This window comes from Opisthocomus hoazin, chromosome 10, assembly GCF_030867145.1.
Source record: "Opisthocomus hoazin isolate bOpiHoa1 chromosome 10, bOpiHoa1.hap1, whole genome shotgun sequence".
In the NCBI taxonomy this organism is placed as follows: domain Eukaryota; kingdom Metazoa; phylum Chordata; class Aves; order Opisthocomiformes; family Opisthocomidae; genus Opisthocomus; species Opisthocomus hoazin.
The window spans coordinates 7,776,080-7,794,372 of NC_134423.1; positions in this window are offsets into that span (position 1 = coordinate 7,776,080).

Sequence of the window (18,293 nt, forward strand, 5' to 3'; positions counted from 1 at the left end):
CGTTTGAAGTTTGAGGGGGCAAGACAAGCAAGCAGCCCCAGTCTCTGTGCCTCTGTGCGAGCAGTGCCATGGGCAGATGAGGCTGAGCAACAGCTTTCCAGGCTAGCTCTTTCTGCCTGCGATCTATCTGCAGATGTTCGCATTTTCGGAGCAGGGCTGCCGGAGACTCCCGATACGGACCACGTAATCTACGTTTGAAGTTTGAGGGTGCAAGACAAGCAAGCAGCCCCAGTCTCTGTGCCTCTGTGCGAGCAGTGCCATGGGCAGATGAGGCTGAGCAACAGCTTTCCAGGCTAGCTCTTTCTGCCTGCGAGCTATCTGCAGACGTTCGCATTTTCGGAGCAGGGCTGCCGGAGGCGCCCGGCACGGACCACCTAAACTACGTTTGAAGTTTGAGGGGGCAAGACAAGCAAGCAGCCCCAGTCTCTGTGCCTCTGTGCGAGCAGTGCCATGGGCAGATGAGGCTGAGCAACAGCTTTCCAGGCTAGCTCTTTCTGCCTGCGAGCTATCTGCAGACGTTCGCATTTTCGGAGCAGGGCTGCCAAAGGCGCCCGGCACAAACAGCCAAAAGATACGTTTGAATTTTGAGGGGACAAGACAAGCAAGCAGCCCCAGTCTCTGTGCCTCTGTGCGAGCAGTGCCATGGGCAGATGAGGCTGAGCAACAGCTTTCCAGGCTAGCTCTTTCTGCCTGCGAGCTATCTGCAGACGTTCGCATTTTCGGAGCAGCGCTGCCGCAAGCACCCGTCACGGAACACCAAAGCTACGTTTGAATTTTGAGGGGACAAGACAAGCAAGCAGCCCCAGTCTCTGTGCCTCTGTGCGAGCAGTGCCATGGGCAGATGAGGCTGAGCAACAGCTTTCCAGGCTAGCTCTTTCTGCCTGCGAGCTATCTGCAGATGTTCGCATTTTCGGAGCAGGGCTGCCGGAGGCGCCCGGCACAGACCACCTAAGCTACGTTTGAAGTTTGAGGGGACAAGACAAGCAAGCAGCCCCAGTCTCTGTGCCTCTGTGCGAGCAGTGCCTTGGGCAGATGAGGCTGAGCAACAGCTTTCCAGGCTAGCTCTTTCTGCCTGCGAGCTATCTGCAGACGTTCGCATTTTCCAAGCAGGGCTGCCAAAGGCGCCCGGCACAAACAGCCAAAAGATACGTTTGAAGTTTGAGGGGGCAAGACAAGCTAGCAGCGCCAGTCTCTGTGCCTCTGTGTGAGCAGTGCCATGGGCAGATGAGGCTGAGCAACAGCTTTCCAGGCTAGCTCTTTCTGCCTGCGAGCTATCTGCAGACGTTCGCATTTTCGGAGCTGGGGTGCCGGAGGCGCCCGGCACGGACCACCTAAGCTACGTTTGAAGTTTGAGGGAACAAGACAAGCAAGCAGCCCCAGTCTCTGTGCCTCTGTGCGAGCAGTGCCATGGGCAGATGAGGCTGAGCAACAGCTTTCCAGGCTAGCTCTTTCTGCCTGCGAGCTATCTGCAGACGTTCGCATTTTCGGAGCAGGGCTGCCGGAAGCGCCCGGCAAGGACCACCTACACTACGTTTGAAGTTTGAGGGGGCAAGACAAGCAAGCAGCCCCAGTCTCTGTGCCTCTGTGCGAGCAGTGCCATGGGCAGATGAGGCTGAGCAACAGCTTTCCAGGCTAGCTCTTTCTGCCTGCGAGCTATCTGCAGACGTTCGCATTTTCGGAGCAGCGCTGCCGCAAGCACCCGGCACAGAACACCAAAGCTACGTTTGAATTTTGAGGGGACAAGACAAGCAAGCAGCGCCAGTCTCTGTGCCTCTGTGCGAGCAGTGCCATGGGCAGATGAGGCTGAGCAACAGCTTTCCAGGCTAGCTCTTTCTGCCTGCGAGCTATCTGCAGAATTTCGCATTTTCGGAGCAGGGCTGCCGGAGGCGACCGGCACAGACCACCTAAGCTACGTTTGAAGTTTGAGGGGACAAGACAAGCAAGCAGCCCCAGTCTCTGTGCCTCTGTGCGAGCAGTGCCTTGGGCAGATGAGGCTGAGCAACAGCTTTCCAGGCTAGCTCTTTCTGCCTGCGAGCTATCTGCAGACGTTCGCATTTTCGGAGCAGGGCTGCCAAAGGCGCCCGGCAGAAACAGCCAAAAGATACGTTTGAATTTTGGGGGGGCAAGACAAGCAAGCAGCCCCAGTCTCTGTGCCTCTGTGCGAGCAGTGCCATGGGCAGATGAGGCTGAGCAACAGCTTTCCAGGCTAGCTCTTTCTGCCTTCGAGCTATCTGCAGACGTTCGCATTTTCGGAGCAGGCTGCCGGAGGCGCCCGGCACGGACCACCTAAGGTACTTTTGAAGTTTGAGGGGGCAAAACAAGCAAGCAGCCCCAGTCTCTGTGCCTCTGTGCGAGCAGTGCCATGGGCAGATGAGGCTGAGCAACAGCTTTACAGGCTAGCTCTTTCTGGCTGCGAGCTCTCTGCAGACGTTCGCATTTTCGGAGCAGGGCTGCCGAAAGCGCCCGGCACGGACCACCTAAGCTACGTTTAAAGTTTGAGGGGACAAGACAAGCAAGCAGCCCCAGTCTCTGTGCCTCTGTGCAAGCAGTGCCATGGGCAGATGAGGCTGAGCAACAGCTTTCCAGGCTAGCTCTTTCTGCCTGCGAGCTATCTGCAGACGTTCGCAATTTCAAATAAGGGCTGTCGGAGCCTCCCGATACGGACCACGTAAGCTACGTTTGAAGTTGGAGGGGGCAAGACAAGCAAGCAGCCCCAGTCTCTGTGCCTCTGTGCGAGCAGTGCCATGGGCAGATGAGGCTGAGCAACAGCTTTCCAGGCTAGCTCTTTCTGCCTGCGAGCTATCTGCAGACGTTCGCATTTTCGGAGCAGGGCTGCCAGAGGCGCCCGGCACAGACCACCTAAGTTACATTTGAAGTTTGAGGGGACAAGACAAGTAAGCAGCCCCAGTCTCTGTGCCTCTGTGCGAGCAGTGCCATGGGCAGATGAGGCTGAGCAACAGATTTCCAGGCTAGCTCTTTCTGCCTGCGAGCTATCTGCAGACGTTCACATTTTTGGAGCAGGGCTGCCAAAGGCGCCCGGCACGGACCACCCAAGCTACGTTTGAAGTTTGAGGGAACAAGACAGGTAAGCAGCCCCAGTCTCTGTGCCTCTGTGCGAGCAGTGCCATGGGCAGATGAGGCTGAGCAACAGCTTTCCAGGCTAGCTCTTTCTGGCTGCGAGCTATCTGCAGACGTTCGCATTTTCGGAGCAGGGCTGCCAAAGGCGCCCGGCAGAAACAGCCAAAAGATACGTTTGAATTTTGAGGGGGCAAGACAAGCAAGCAGCCCCAGTCTCTGTGCCTCTGTGCGAGCAGTGCCATGGGCAGATGAGGCTGAGCAACAGCTTTCCAGGCTAGCTCTTTCTGCCTTCGAGCTATCTGCAGACGTTCGCATTTTCGGAGCAGGCTGCCGGAGGCGACCGGCACGGACCACCTAAGCTACGTTTGAAGTTTGAGGGGGCAAAACAAGCAAGCAGCCCCAGTCTCTGTGCCTCTGTGCGAGCAGTGCCATGGGCAGATGAGGCTGAGCAACAGCTTTCCAGGCTAGCTCTTTCTGCCTTCGAGCTATCTGCAGACGTTCGCATTTTCGGAGCAGGGCTGCCGAAAGCGCCCGGCACGGACCACCTAAGCTACGTTTAAAGTTTGAGGGGACAAGACAAGCAAGCAGCCCCAGTCTCTGTGCCTCTGTGCGAGCAGTGCCATGGGCAGATGAGGCTGAGCAACAGCTTTCCAGGCTAGCTCTTTCTGCCTGCGAGCTATCTGCAGACGTTCGCAATTTCAAATAAGGGCTGTCGGAGCCTCCCGATACGGACCACGTAAGCTACGTTTGAAGTTGGAGGGGGCAAGACAAGCAAGCAGCCCCAGTCTCTGTGCCTCTGTGCGAGCAGTGCCATGGGCAGATGAGGCTGAGCAACAGCTTTCCAGGCTAGCTCTTTCTGCCTGCGAGCTATCTGCAGATGTTCGCATTTTCAGAGCAGGGCTGCCGGAGACTCCCGATACGGACCACGTAATCTACGTTTGAAGTTTGAGGGGGCAAGACAAGCAAGCAGCCCCAGTCTCTGTGCCTCTGTGCGAGCAGTGCCATGGGCAGATGAGGCTGAGCAACAGCTTTCCAGGCTAGCTCTTTCTGCCTGCGAGCTATCTGCAGACGTTCGCATTTTCGGAGCAGGGCTGCCGAAAGCGCCCGGCACGGACCACCTAAGCTACGTTTGAAGTTTGAGGGGGCAAGACAAGCAAGCAGCCCCAGTCTCTGTGCCTCTGTGCGAGAAGTGCCATGGGCAGATGAGGCTGAGCAACAGCTTTCCAGGCTAGCTCTTTCTGCCTGCGAGCTATCTGCAGACGTTCACATTTTCGGAGCAGGGCTGACGGAGGCGCCCGGCACGGGCCACCTAACCTACATTTGAAGTTTGAGGGGGCAAGACAAGCAAGCAGCCCCAGTCTCTGTGCCTCTGTGCGAGCAGTGCCATGGGCAGATGAGGCTGAGCAACAGCTTTCCAGGCTAGCTCTTTCTGCCTGCGAGCTATCTGCAGACGTTCGCATTTTCGGAGCAGGGCTGCCAAACTCGCCCGGCAAAAACAGCCAAAAGATACGTTTGAAGTTTGAGGGGGCAAGACAAGCAAGCAGCCCCAGTCTCTGTGCCTCTGTGCGAATAGTGCCATGGTCAGATGAGGCTGAGCAACAGCTTTCCAGGCTAGCTGTTTCTGCCTGCGAGCTATCTGCAGACGTTCGCATTTTCGGAGCAGGGCTGCCAGAGGCGCCCGGCACAGACCACCTAAGCTACATTTGAAGTTTGAGGGAACAAGACAAGCAAGCAGCCCCGGTCTCTGTGCCTCTGTGCGAGCAGTGCCATGGGCAGATGAGGCTGAGCAACAGCTTTCCAGGCTAGCTCTTTCTGCCTGCGAGCTATCTGCAGAATTTCGCATTTTCGGAGCAGGGCTGCCGGAGGCGACCGGCACAGACCACCTAAGCTACGTTTGAAGTTTGAGGGGACAAGACAAGCAAGCAGCCCCAGTCTCTGTGCCTCTGTGCGAGCAGTGCCTTGGGCAGATGAGGCTGAGCAACAGCTTTCCAGGCTAGCTCTTTCTGCCTGCGAGCTATCTGCAGACGTTCGCATTTTCGGAGCAGGGCTGCCAAAGGCGCCCGGCAGAAACAGCCAAAAGATACGTTTGAATTTTGGGGGGGCAAGACAAGCAAGCAGCCCCAGTCTCTGTGCCTCTGTGCGAGCAGTGCCATGGGCAGATGAGGCTGAGCAACAGCTTTCCAGGCTAGCTCTTTCTGCCTTCGAGCTATCTGCAGACGTTCGCATTTTCGGAGCAGGCTGCCGGAGGCGCCCGGCACGGACCACCTAAGGTACTTTTGAAGTTTGAGGGGGCAAGACAAGCAAGCAGCCCCAGTCTCTGTGCCTCTGTGCGAGCAGTGCCATGGGCAGATGAGGCTGAGCAACAGCTTTCCAGGCTAGCTCTTTCTGGCTGCGAGCTCTCTGCAGACGTTCGCATTTTCGGAGCAGGGCTGCCGAAAGCGCCCGGCACGGACCACCTAAGCTACGTTTAAAGTTTGAGGGGACAAGACAAGCAAGCAGCCCCAGTCTCTGTGCCTCTGTGCAAGCAGTGCCATGGGCAGATGAGGCTGAGCAACAGCTTTCCAGGCTAGCTCTTTCTGCCTGCGAGCTATCTGCAGACGTTCGCAATTTCAAATAAGGGCTGTCGGAGCCTCCCGATACGGACCACGTAAGCTACGTTTGAAGTTGGAGGGGGCAAGACAAGCAAGCAGCCCCAGTCTCTGTGCCTCTGTGCGAGCAGTGCCATGGGCAGATGAGGCTGAGCAACAGATTTCCAGGCTAGCTCTTTCTGCCTGCGAGCTATCTGCAGACGTTCACATTTTTGGAGCAGGGCTGCCAAAGGCGCCCGGCACGGACCACCCAAGCTACGTTTGAAGTTTGAGGGAACAAGACAGGTAAGCAGCCCCAGTCTCTGTGCCTCTGTGCGAGCAGTGCCATGGGCAGATGAGGCTGAGCAACAGCTTTCCAGGCTAGCTCTTTCTGGCTGCGAGCTATCTGCAGACGTTCGCATTTTCGGAGCAGGGCTGCCAAAGGCGCCCGGCAGAAACAGCCAAAAGATACGTTTGAATTTTGAGGGGGCAAGACAAGCAAGCAGCCCCAGTCTCTGTGCCTCTGTGCGAGCAGTGCCATGGGCAGATGAGGCTGAGCAACAGCTTTCCAGGCTAGCTCTTTCTGCCTTCGAGCTATCTGCAGACGTTCGCATTTTCGGAGCAGGCTGCCGGAGGCGACCGGCACGGACCACCTAAGCTACGTTTGAAGTTTGAGGGGGCAAAACAAGCAAGCAGCCCCAGTCTCTGTGCCTCTGTGCGAGCAGTGCCATGGGCAGATGAGGCTGAGCAACAGCTTTCCAGGCTAGCTCTTTCTGCCTTCGAGCTATCTGCAGACGTTCGCATTTTCGGAGCAGGGCTGCCGAAAGCGCCCGGCACGGACCACCTAAGCTACGTTTAAAGTTTGAGGGGACAAGACAAGCAAGCAGCCCCAGTCTCTGTGCCTCTGTGCGAGCAGTGCCATGGGCAGATGAGGCTGAGCAACAGCTTTCCAGGCTAGCTCTTTCTGCCTGCGAGCTATCTGCAGACGTTCGCAATTTCAAATAAGGGCTGTCGGAGCCTCCCGATACGGACCACGTAAGCTACGTTTGAAGTTGGAGGGGGCAAGACAAGCAAGCAGCCCCAGTCTCTGTGCCTCTGTGCGAGCAGTGCCATGGGCAGATGAGGCTGAGCAACAGCTTTCCAGGCTAGCTCTTTCTGCCTGCGAGCTATCTGCAGATGTTCGCATTTTCAGAGCAGGGCTGCCGGAGACTCCCGATACGGACCACGTAATCTGCGTTTGAAGTTTGAGGGGGCAAGACAAGCAAGCAGCCCCAGTCTCTGTGCCTCTGTGCGAGCAGTGCCATGGGCAGATGAGGCTGAGCAACAGCTTTCCAGGCTAGCTCTTTCTGCCTGCGAGCTATCTGCAGACGTTCGCATTTTCGGAGCAGGGCTGCCGAAAGCGCCCGGCACGGACCACATAAGCTACGTTTGAAGTTTGAGGGGGCAAGACAAGCAAGCAGCCCCAGTCTCTGTGCCTCTGTGCGAGAAGTGCCATGGGCAGATGAGGCTGAGCAACAGTTTTCCAGGCTAGCTCTTTCTGCCTGCGAGCTATCTGCAGACGTTCACATTTTCGGAGCAGGGCTGACGGAGGCGCCCGGCACGGGCCACCTAAGCTACATTTGAAGTTTGAGGGGGCAAGACAAGCAAGCAGCCCCAGTCTCTGTGCCTCTGTGCGAGCAGTGCCATGGGCAGATGAGGCTGAGCAACAGCTTTCCAGGCTAGCTCTTTCTGCCTGCGAGCTATCTGCAGACGTTCGCATTTTCGGAGCAGGGCTGCCAAACTCGCCCGGCACAAACAGCCAAAAGATACGTTTGAAGTTTGAGGGGGCAAGACAAGCAAGCAGCCCCAGTCTCTGTGCCTCTGTGCGAATAGTGCCATGGGCAGATGAGGCTGAGCAACAGCTTTCCAGGCTAGCTGTTTCTGCCTGCGAGCTATCTGCAGACGTTCGCATTTTCGGAGCAGGGCTGCCAGAGGCGCCCGGCACAGACCACCTAAGCTACATTTGAAGTTTGAGGGAACAAGACAAGCAAGCAGCCCCAGTCTCTGTGCCTCTGTGCGAGCAGTGCCATGGGCAGATGAGGCTGAGCAACAGCTTTCCAGGCTAGCTCTTTCTGCCTGCGAGCTATCTGCAGACGTTCACATTTTTGGAGCAGCGCTGCCGCAAGCACCCGGCACGGAACACCAAAGCTACGTTTGAAGTTTGAGGGGACAAGACAAGCAAGCAGCCCCAGTCTCTGTGCCTCTGTGCGAGCAGTGCCATGGGCAGATGAGGCTGAGCAACAGCTTTCCAGGCTAGCTCTTTCTGCCTGCGAGCTATCTGCAGACGTTCACATTTTTAGAGCAGCGCTGCCGCAAGCACCCGGAACGGAACACCAAAGCTACGTTTGAAGTTTGAGGGGACAAGACAAGCAAGCAGCCCCAGTCTCTGTGCCTCTGTGCGAGCAGTGCCATGGGCAGATGAGTCTGAGCAACAGCTTTCCAGGCTACCTATTTCTGCCTGCGAGCTATCTGCAGACGTTCGCATTTTCGAAGCAGGGCTGCCAAAGGCGCCCGGCACGGACCACCTAAGCTACGTTTGAAGTTTGAGGGAAGAAGACAAGTAAGCAGCCCCAGTCTCTGTGCCTCTGTGCGAGCAGTGCCATGGGCAGATGAGGCTGAGCAACAGCTTTCCAGGCTAGCTCTTTCTGCCTGCGAGCTATCTGCAGACGTTCGCATTTTCGGAGCAGGGCTGCCGGAAGCGCCCGGCACGGACCACGTAATCTACGTTTGAAGTTTGAGGGGGCAAGACAAGCAAGCAGCCCCAGTCTCTGTGCCTCTGTGCGAGCAGTGCCATGGGCAGATGAGGCTGAGCAACAGCTTTCCAGGCTAGCTCTTTCTGCCTGCGAGCTATCTGCAGACGTTCGCATTTTCGGAGCAGGCTGCCGGAGGCGCCAGGCACGGACCACCTAAACTACATTTGAAGTTTGAGGTGGCAAAACAAGCAAGCAGCCCCAGTCTCTGTGCCTCTGTGCGAGCAGTGCCATGGGCAGATGAGGCTGAGCAACAGCTTTCCAGGCTAGCTCTTTCTGGCTGCGAGCTATCTGCAGACGTTCACATTTTTGGAGCAGCGCTGCCGCAAGCACCCGGCACGGAACACCAAAGCTACGTTTGAAGTTTGAGGGGACAAGACAAGCAAGCAGCCCCAGTCTCTGTGCCTCTGTGCGAGCAGTGCCATGGGCAGATGAGGCTGAGCAACAGCTTTCCAGGCTACCTTTTTCTGCCTGCGAGCTATCTGCAGACGTTCGCATTTTCGGAGCAGGGCTGCCAAAGGCGCCCCCCAGAAACAGCCAAAAGATACGTTTGAATTTTGGGGGGGCAAGACAAGCAAGCAGCCCCAGTCTCTGTGCCTCTGTGCGAGCAGTGCCATGGGCAGATGAGGCTGAGCAACAGCTTTCCAGGCTAGCTCTTTCTGCCTTCGAGCTATCTGCAGACGTTCGCATTTTCGGAGCAGGCTGCCGGAGGCGCCCGGCACGGACCACCTAAGGTACGTTTGAAGTTTGAGGGGGCAAAACAAGCAAGCAGCCCCAGTCTCTGTGCCTCTGTGCGAGCAGTGCCATGGGCAGATGAGGCTGAGCAACAGCTTTCCAGGCTAGCTCTTTCTGCCTGCGAGCTCTCTGCAGACGTTCGCATTTTCGGAGCAGGGCTGCCGAAAGCGCCCGGCACGGACCACCTAAGCTACGTTTAAAGTTTGAGGGGACAAGACAAGCAAGCAGCCCCAGTCTCTGTGCCTCTGTGCGAGCAGTGCCATGGGCAGATGAGGCTGAGCAACAGCTTTCCAGGCTAGCTCTTTCTGCCTGCGAGCTATCTGCAGACGTTCGCATTTTCGGAGCAGGGCTGCCAGAGGCGCCCGGCACAGACCACCTAAGCTACATTTGAAGTTTGAGGGGACAAGACAAGTAAGCAGCCCCAGTCTCTGTGCCTCTGTGCGAGCAGTGCCATGGGCAGATGAGGCTGAGCAACAGCTTTCCAGGCTAGCTCTTTCTGCCTGCGAGCTATCTGCAGACGTTCACATTTTTGGAGCAGGGCTGCCAAAGGCGCCCGGCACGGACCACCCAAGCTACGTTTGAAGTTTGAGGGAACAAGACAGGTAAGCAGCCCCAGTCTCTGTGCCTCTGTGCGAGCAGTGCCATGGGCAGATGAGGCTGAGCAACAGCTTTCCAGGCTAGCTCTTTCTGCCTGCGAGCTATCTGCAGACGTTCGCATTTTCGGAGCAGGGCTGCCAAAGGCGCCCGGCAGAAACAGCCAAAAGATACGTTTGAATTTTGAGGGGGCAAGACAAGCAAGCAGCCCCAGTCTCTGTGCCTCTGTGCAAGCAGTGCCATGGGCAGATGAGGCTGAGCAACAGCTTTCCAGGCTAGCTCTTTCTGCCTTCGAGCTATCTGCAGACGTTCGCATTTTCGGAGCAGGCTGCCGGAGGCGACCGGCACGGACCACCTAAGGTACGTTTGAAGTTTGAGGTGGCAAAACAAGCAAACAGCCCCAGTCTCTGTGCCTCTGTGCGAGCAGTGCCATGGGCAGATGAGGCTGAGCAACAGCTTTCCAGGCTAGCTCTTTCTGCCTGCGAGCTATCTGCAGACGTTCGCATTTTCGGAGCAGGGCTGCCGAAAGCGCCCGGCACGGACCACCTAAGCTACGTTTAAAGTTTGAGGGGACAAGACAAGCAAGCAGCCCCAGTCTCTGTGCCTCTGTACGAGCAGTGCCATGGGCAGATGAGGCTGAGCAACAGCTTTCCAGGCTAGCTCTTTCTGCCTGCGAGCTATCTGCAGACGTTCGCAATTTCAAATAAGGGCTGTCGGAGCCTCCCGATACGGACCACGTAAGCTACGTTTGAAGTTGGAAAGGGCAAGACAAGCAAGCAGCCCCAGTCTCTGTGCCTCTGTGTGAGCAGTGCCATGGGCAGATGAGGCTGAGCAACAGCTTTGCAGGCTAGCTCTTTCTGCCTGCGAGCTATCTGCAGATGTTCGCATTTTCTGAGCAGGGCTGCCGGAGACTCCCGATACGGACCACGTAATCTACGTTTGAAGTTTGAGGGGGCAAGACAAGCAAGCAGCCCTAGTCTCTGTGCCTCTGTGCGAGCAGTGCCATGGGCAGATGAGGCTGAGCAACAGCTTTCCAGGCTAGCTCTTTCTGCCTGCGAGCTATCTGCAGACGTTCGCATTTTCGGAGCAGGGCTGCCAAAAGCGCCCGGCACGGACCACCTAAGCTACGTTTGAAGTTTGAGGGGGCAAGACAAGCAAGCAGCCCCAGTCTCTGTGCCTCTGTGCGAGCAGTGCCATGGGCAGATGAGGCTGAGCAACAGCTTTCCAGGCTAGCTCTTTCTGCCTGCGAGCTATCTGCAGACGTTCGCATTTTCGGAGCAGGGCTGCCAAAGTCGCCCGGCACAAACAGCCAAAAGATACGTTTGAAGTTTGAGGGGGCAAGACAAGCAAGCAGCCCCAGTCTCTGTGCCTCTGTGCGAATAGTGCCATGGGCAGATGAGGCTGAGCAACAGCTTTCCAGGCTAGCTGTTTCTGCCTGCGAGCTATCTGCAGACGTTCGCATTTTCGGAGCAGGGCTGCCAGAGGCGCCCGGCACAGACCACCGAAGCTACATTTGAAGTTTGAGGGGACAAGACAAGCAAGCAGCCCCAGTCTCTGTGCCTCTGTGCGAGCAGTGCCATGGGCAGATGAGGCTGAGCAACAGCTTTCCAGGCTAGCTCTTTCTGCCTGCGAGCTATCTGCAGACGTTCACATTTTTGGAGCATCGCTGCCGCAAGCACCCGGCACGGAACACCAAAGCTACGTTTGAAGTTTGAGGGGACAAGACAAGCAAGCAGCCCCAGTCTCTGTGCCTCTGTGCGAGCAGTGCCATGGGCAGATGAGGCTGAGCAACAGCTTTCCAGGCTAGCTCTTTCTGCCTGCGAGCTATCTGCAGACGTTCACATTTTTGGAGCAGCGCTGCCGGAAGCGCCCGGCACGGACAACCTAAGCTACGTTTGAAGTTTGAGGGGGCAAGACAAGCAAGCAGCCCCAGTCTCTGTGCCTCTGTGCGAGCAGTGCCATGGGCAGATGAGGCTGAGCAACAGCTTTCCAGGCTAGCTCTTTCTGCCTGCGATCTATCTGCAGATGTTCGCATTTTCGGAGCAGGGCTGCCGGAGACTCCCGATACGGACCACGTAATCTACGTTTGAAGTTTGAGGGGGCAAGACAAGCAAGCAGCCCCAGTCTCTGTGCCTCTGTGCGAGCAGTGCCATGGGCAGATGAGGCTGAGCAACGGCTTTCCAGGCTAGCTCTTTCTGCCTGCGAGCTATCTGCAGACGTTCGCATTTTCGGAGCAGGCTGCCGGAGGCGCCAGGCACGGACCACCTAAGCTACATTTGAAGTTTGAGGTGGCAAAACAAGCAAGCAGCCCCAGTCTCTGTGCCTCTGTGCGAGCAGTGCCATGGGCAGATGAGGCTGAGCAACAGCTTTCCAGGCTAGCTCTTTCTGGCTGCGAGCTATCTGCAGACGTTCACATTTTTGGAGCTGCGCTGCCGCAAGCACCCGGCACGGAACACCAAAGCTACGTTTGAAGTTTGAGGGGACAAGACAAGCAAGCAGCCCCAGTCTCTGTGCCTCTGTGCGAGCAGTGCCATGGGCAGATGAGGCTGAGCAACAGCTTTCCAGGCTAACTTTTTCTGCCTGCGAGCTATCTGCAGACGTTCGCATTTTCGGAGCAGGGCTGCCAAAGGCGCCCGGCAGAAACAGCCAAAGATACGTTTGAATTTTGGGGGGGCAAGACAAGCAAGCAGCCCCAGTCTCTGTGCCTCTGTGCGAGCAGTGCCATGGGCAGATGAGGCTGAGCAACAGCTTTCCAGGCTAGCTCTTTCTGCCTTCGAGCTATCTGCAGACGTTCGCATTTTCGGAGCAGGCTGCCGGAGGCGCCCGGCACGGACCACCTAAGGTACGTTTGAAGTTTGAGGGGGCAAAACAAGCAAGCAGCCCCAGTCTCTGTGCCTCTGTGCGAGCAGTGCCATGGGCAGATGAGGCTGAGCAACAGCTTTCCAGGCTAGCTCTTTCTGGCTGCGAGCTCTCTGCAGACGTTCGCATTTTCGGAGCAGGGCTGCCGAAAGCGCCCGGCACGGACCACCTAAGCTACGTTTGAAGTTTGAGGGGACAAGACAAGCAAGCAGCCCCAGTCTCTGTGCCTCTGTGCGAGCAGTGCCATGGGCAGATGAGGCTGAGCAACAGCTTTCCAGGCTAGCTCTTTCTGCCTGCGAGCTATCTGCAGACGTTCGCATTTTCGGAGCAGGGCTGCCAGAGGCGCCCGGCACAGACCACCTAAGCTACATTTGAAGTTTGAGGGGACAAGACAAGTAAGCAGCCCCAGTCTCTGTGCCTCTGTGCGAGCAGTGCCATGGGCAGATGAGGCTGAGCAACAGCTTTCCAGGCTAGCTCTTTCTGCCTGCGAGCTATCTGCAGACGTTCACATTTTTGGAGCAGGGCTGCCAAAGGAGCCCGGCACGGACCACCCAAGCTACGTTTGAAGTTTGAGGGAACAAGACAGGTAAGCAGCCCCAGTCTCTGTGCCTCTGTGCGAGCAGTGCCATGGGCAGATGAGGCTGAGCAACAGCTTTCCAGGCTAGCTCTTTCTGCCTGCGAGCTATCTGCAGACGTTCGCATTTTCGGAGCAGGGCTGCCAAAGGCGCCCGGCAGAAACAGCCAAAAGATACGTTTGAATTTTGAGGGGGCAAGACAAGCAAGCAGCCCCAGTCTCTGTGCCTCTGTGCGAGCAGTGCCATGGGCAGATGAGGCTGAGCAACAGCTTTCCAGGCTAGCTCTTTCTGCCTTCGAGCTATCTGCAGACGTTCGCATTTTCGGAGCAGGCTGCCGGAGGCGACCGGCACGGACCACCTAAGGTACGTTTGAAGTTTGAGGGGGCAAAACAAGCAAGCAGCCCCAGTCTCTGTGCCTCTGTGCGAGCAGTGCCATGGGCAGATGAGGCTGAGCAACAGCTTTCCAGGCTAGCTCTTTCTGCCTTCGAGCTATCTGCAGACGTTCGCATTTTCGGAGCAGGGCTGCCGAAAGCGCCCGGCACGGACCACCTAAGCTACGTTTGAAGTTTGAGGGGACAAGACAAGCAAGCAGCCCCAGTCTCTGTGCCTCTGTGCGAGCAGTGCCATGGGCAGATGAGTCTGAGCAACAGCTTTCCAGGCTAGCTCTTTCTGCCTGCGAGCTATCTGCAGACGTTCGCAATTTCAAATAAGGGCTGTCGGAGCCTCCCGATACGGACCACGTAAGCTACGTTTGAAGTTGGAGGGGGCAAGACAAGCAAGCAGCCCCAGTCTCTGTGCCTCTGTGTGAGCAGTGCCATGGGCAGATGAGGCTGAGCAACAGCTTTCCAGGCTAGCTCTTTCTGCCTGCGAGCTATCTGCAGATGTTCGCATTTTCAGAGCAGGGCTGCCGGAGACTCCCGATACGGACCACGTAATCTACGTTTGAAGTTTGAGGGGGCAAGACAAGCAAGCAGCCCTAGTCTCTGTGCCTCTGTGCGAGCAGTGCCATGGGCAGATGAGGCTGAGCAACAGCTTTCCAGGCTAGCTCTTTCTGCCTGCGAGCTATCTGCAGACGTTCGCATTTTCGGAGCAGGGCTGCCGAAAGCGCCCGGCACGGACCACCTAAGCTACGTTTGAAGTTTGAGGGGGCAGGACAAGCAAGCAGCCCCAGTCTCTGTGCCTCTGTGCGAGAAGTGCCATGGGCAGATGAGGCTGAGCAACAGTTTTCCAGGCTAGCTCTTTCTGCCTGCGAGCTATCTGCAGACGTTCACATTTTCGGAGCAGGGCTGATGGAGGCGCCCGGCACGGGCCACCTAAGCTACATTTGAAGTTTGAGGGGGCAAGACAAGCAAGCAGCCCCAGTCTCTGTGCCTCTGTGCGAGCAGTGCCATGGGCAGATGAGGCTGAGCAACAGCTTTCCAGGCTAGCTCTTTCTGCCTGCGAGCTATCTGCAGACGTTCGCATTTTCGGAGCAGGGCTGCCAAAGTCGCCCGGCACAAACAGCCAAAAGATACGTTTGAAGTTTGAGGGGGCAAGACAAGCAAGCAGCCCCAGTCTCTGTGCCTCTGTGCGAATAGTGCCATGGGCAGATGAGGCTGAGCAACAGCTTTCCAGGCTAGCTCTTTCTGCCTGCGAGCTATCTGCAGACGTTCGCATTTTCGGAGCAGGGCTGCCAGAGGCGCCCGGCACAGACCACCTAAGCTACATTTGAAGTTTGAGGGGACAAGACAAGCAAGCAGCCCCAGTCTCTGTGCCTCTGTGCGAGCAGTGCCATGGGCAGATGAGGCTGAGCAACAGCTTTCCAGGCTAGCTCTTTCTGCCTGCGAGCTATCTGCAGACGTTCACATTTTTGGAGCAGCGCTGCCGCAAGCACCCGGCACGGAACACCAAAGCTACGTTTGAAGTTTGAGGGGACAAGACAAGCAAGCAGCCCCAGTCTCTGTGCCTCTGTGCGAGCAGTGCCATGGGCAGATGAGGCTGAGCAACAGCTTTCCAGGCTAGCTCTTTCTGCCTGCGAGCTATCTGCAGACGTTCACATTTTTGGAGCAGTGCTGCCGCAAGCACCCGGCACGGAACACCAAAGCTACGTTTGAAGTTTGAGGGGACAAGACAAGCAAGCAGCCCCAGTCTCTGTGCCTCTGTGCGAGCAGTGCCATGGGCAGATGAGTCTGAGCAACAGCTTTCCAGGCTACCTATTTCTGCCTGCGAGCTATCTGCAGACGTTCGCATTTTCGAAGCAGGGCTGCCAAAGGCGCCCGGCACGGACCACCTAAGCTACGTTTGAAGTTTGAGGGAACAAGACAAGTAAGCAGCCCCAGTCTCTGTGCCTCTGTGCGAGCAGTGCCATGGGCAGATGAGGCTGAGCAACAGCTTTCCAGGCTAGCTCTTTCTGCCTGCGAGCTATCTGCAGACGTTCGCATTTTCGGAGCAGGGCTGCCGGAAGCGCCCGGCACGGACCACCTAAGCTACGTTTGAAGTTTGAGGGGGCAAGACAAGCAAGCAGCCCCAGTCTCTGTGCCTCTGTGCGAGCAGTGCCATGGGCAGATGAGGCTGAGCAACAGCTTTCCAGGCTAGCTCTTTCTGCCTGCGATCTATCTGCAGATGTTCGCATTTTCGGAGCAGGGCTGCCGGAGACTCCCGATACGGACCACGTAATCTACGTTTGAAGTTTGAGGGGGCAAGACAAGCAAGCAGCCCCAGTCTCTGTGCCTCTGTGCGAGCAGTGCCATGGGCAGATGAGGCTGAGCAACAGCTTTCCAGGCTAGCTCTTTCTGCCTGCGAGCTATCTGCAGACGTTCGCATTTTCGGAGCAGGGCTGCCGGAGGCGCCCGGCACGGACCACCTAAACTACGTTTGAAGTTTGAGGGGGCAAGACAAGCAAGCAGCCCCAGTCTCTGTGCCTCTGTGCGAGCAGTGCCATGGGCAGATGAGGCTGAGCAACTGCTTTCCAGGCTAGCTCTTTCTGCCTGCGAGCTATCTGCAGACGTTCGCATTTTCGGAGCAGGGCTGCCAAAGTCGCCCGGCAGAAACAGCCAAAAGATACGTTTGAAGTTTGAGGGGGCAAGACAAGCAAGCAGCCCCAGTCTCTGTGCCTCTGTGCGAGCAGTGCCATGGGCAGATGAGGCTGAGCAACAGCTTTCCAGGCTAGCTCTTTCTGCCTTCGAGCTATCTGCAGACGTTCGCATTTTCGGAGCAGGCTGCCGGAGGCGCCCGGCACGGACCACCTAAGCTACATTTGAAGTTTGAGGTGGCAAAACAAGCAAGCAGCCCCAGTCTCTGTGCCTCTGTGCGAGCAGTGCCATGGGCAGATGAGGCTGAGCAACAGCTTTCCAGGCTAGCTCTTTCTGGCTGCGAGCTATCTGCAGACGTTCACATTTTTGGAGCAGCGCTGCCGCAAGCACCCGGCACGGAACACCAAAGCTACGTTTGAAGTTTGAGTGGACAAGACAAGCAAGCAGCCCCAGTCTCTGTGCCTCTGTGCGAGCAGTGCCATGGGCAGATGAGGCTGAGCAACAGCTTTCCAGGCTACCTTTTTCTGCCTGCGAGCTATCTGCAGACGTTCGCATTTTCGGAGCTGGGCTGCCGGAGGCGCCCGGCACGGACCACCTAAGCTACGTTTGAAGTTTGAGGGAACAAGACAAGTAATCAGCCCCAGTCTCTGTGCCTCTGTGCGAGCAGTGCCATGGGCAGGTGAGGCTGAGCAACAGCTTTCCAGGCTAGCTCTTTCTGCCTGCGAGCTATCTGCAGACGTTCGCATTTTCGGAGCAGGGCTGCCGGAAGCGCCCGGCAAGGACCACCTAAACTACGTTTGAAGTTTGAGGGGGCAAGACAAGCAAGCAGCCCCAGTCTCTGTGCCTCTGTGCGAGCAGTGCCATGGGCAGATGAGCCTGAGCAACAGCTTTCCAGGCTAGCTCTTTCTGCCTGCGAGCTATCTGCAGACGTTCGCATTTTCGGAGCAGCGCTGCCGCAAGCACCCGGCACAGAACACCAAAGATACGTTTGAATTTTGAGGGGACAAGACAAGCAAGCAGTGCCAGTCTCTGTGCCTCTGTGTGAGCAGTGCCATGGGCAGATGAGGCTGAGCAAGAGCTTTCCAGGCTAGCTCTTTCTGCCTGCGAGCTATCTGCAGACGTTCGCATTTTCGGAGCAGGGCTGCCGGAGGCGACCGGCACAGACCACCTAAGCTACGTTTGAAGTTTGAGGGGACAAGACAAGCAAGCAGCCCCAGTCTCTGTGCCTCTGTGCGAGCAGTGCCTTGGGCAGATGAGGCTGAGCAACAGCTTTCCAGGCTAGCTCTTTCTGGCTGCGAGCTATCTGCAGACGTTCGCATTTTCGGAGCAGGGCTGCCAAAGGCGCCCGGCAGAAACAGCCAAAAGATACGTTTGAATTTTGAGGGGGCAAGACAAGCAAGCAGCCCCAGTCTCTGTGCCTCTGTGCGAGCAGTGCCATGGGCAGATGAGGCTGAGCAACAGCTTTCCAGGCTAGCTCTTTCTGCCTTCGAGCTATCTGCAGACGTTCGCATTTTCGGAGCAGGCTGCCGGAGGCGCCCGGCACGGACCACCTAAGGTACGTTTGAAGTTTGAGGGGGCAAAACAAGCAAGCAGCCCCAGTCTCTGTGCCTCTGTGCGAGCAGTGCCATGGGCAGATGAGGCTGAGCAACAGCTTTCCAGGCTAGCTCTTTCTGGCTGCGAGCTCTCTGCAGACGTTCGCATTTTCCGAGCAGGGCTGCCGAAAGCGCCCGGCACGGACCACCTAAGCTACGTTTAAAGTTTGAGAGGACAAGACAAGCAAGCAGCCCCAGTCTCTGTGCCTCTGTGCGAGCAGTGCCATGGCCAGATGAGGCTGAGCAACAGCTTTCCAGGCTAGCTCTTTCTGCCTGCGAGCTATCTGCAGACGTTCGCAATTTCAAATAAGGGCTGTCGGAGCCTCCCGATACGGACCACGTAAGATACGTTTCAAGTTGGAGGGGGCAAGACAAGCAAGCAGCCCCAGTCTCTGTGCCTCTGTGCGAGCAGTGCCATGGGCAGATGAGGCTGAGCAACAGCTTTCCAGGCTAGCTCTTTCTGCCTGCGAGCTATCTGCAGACGTTCGCAATT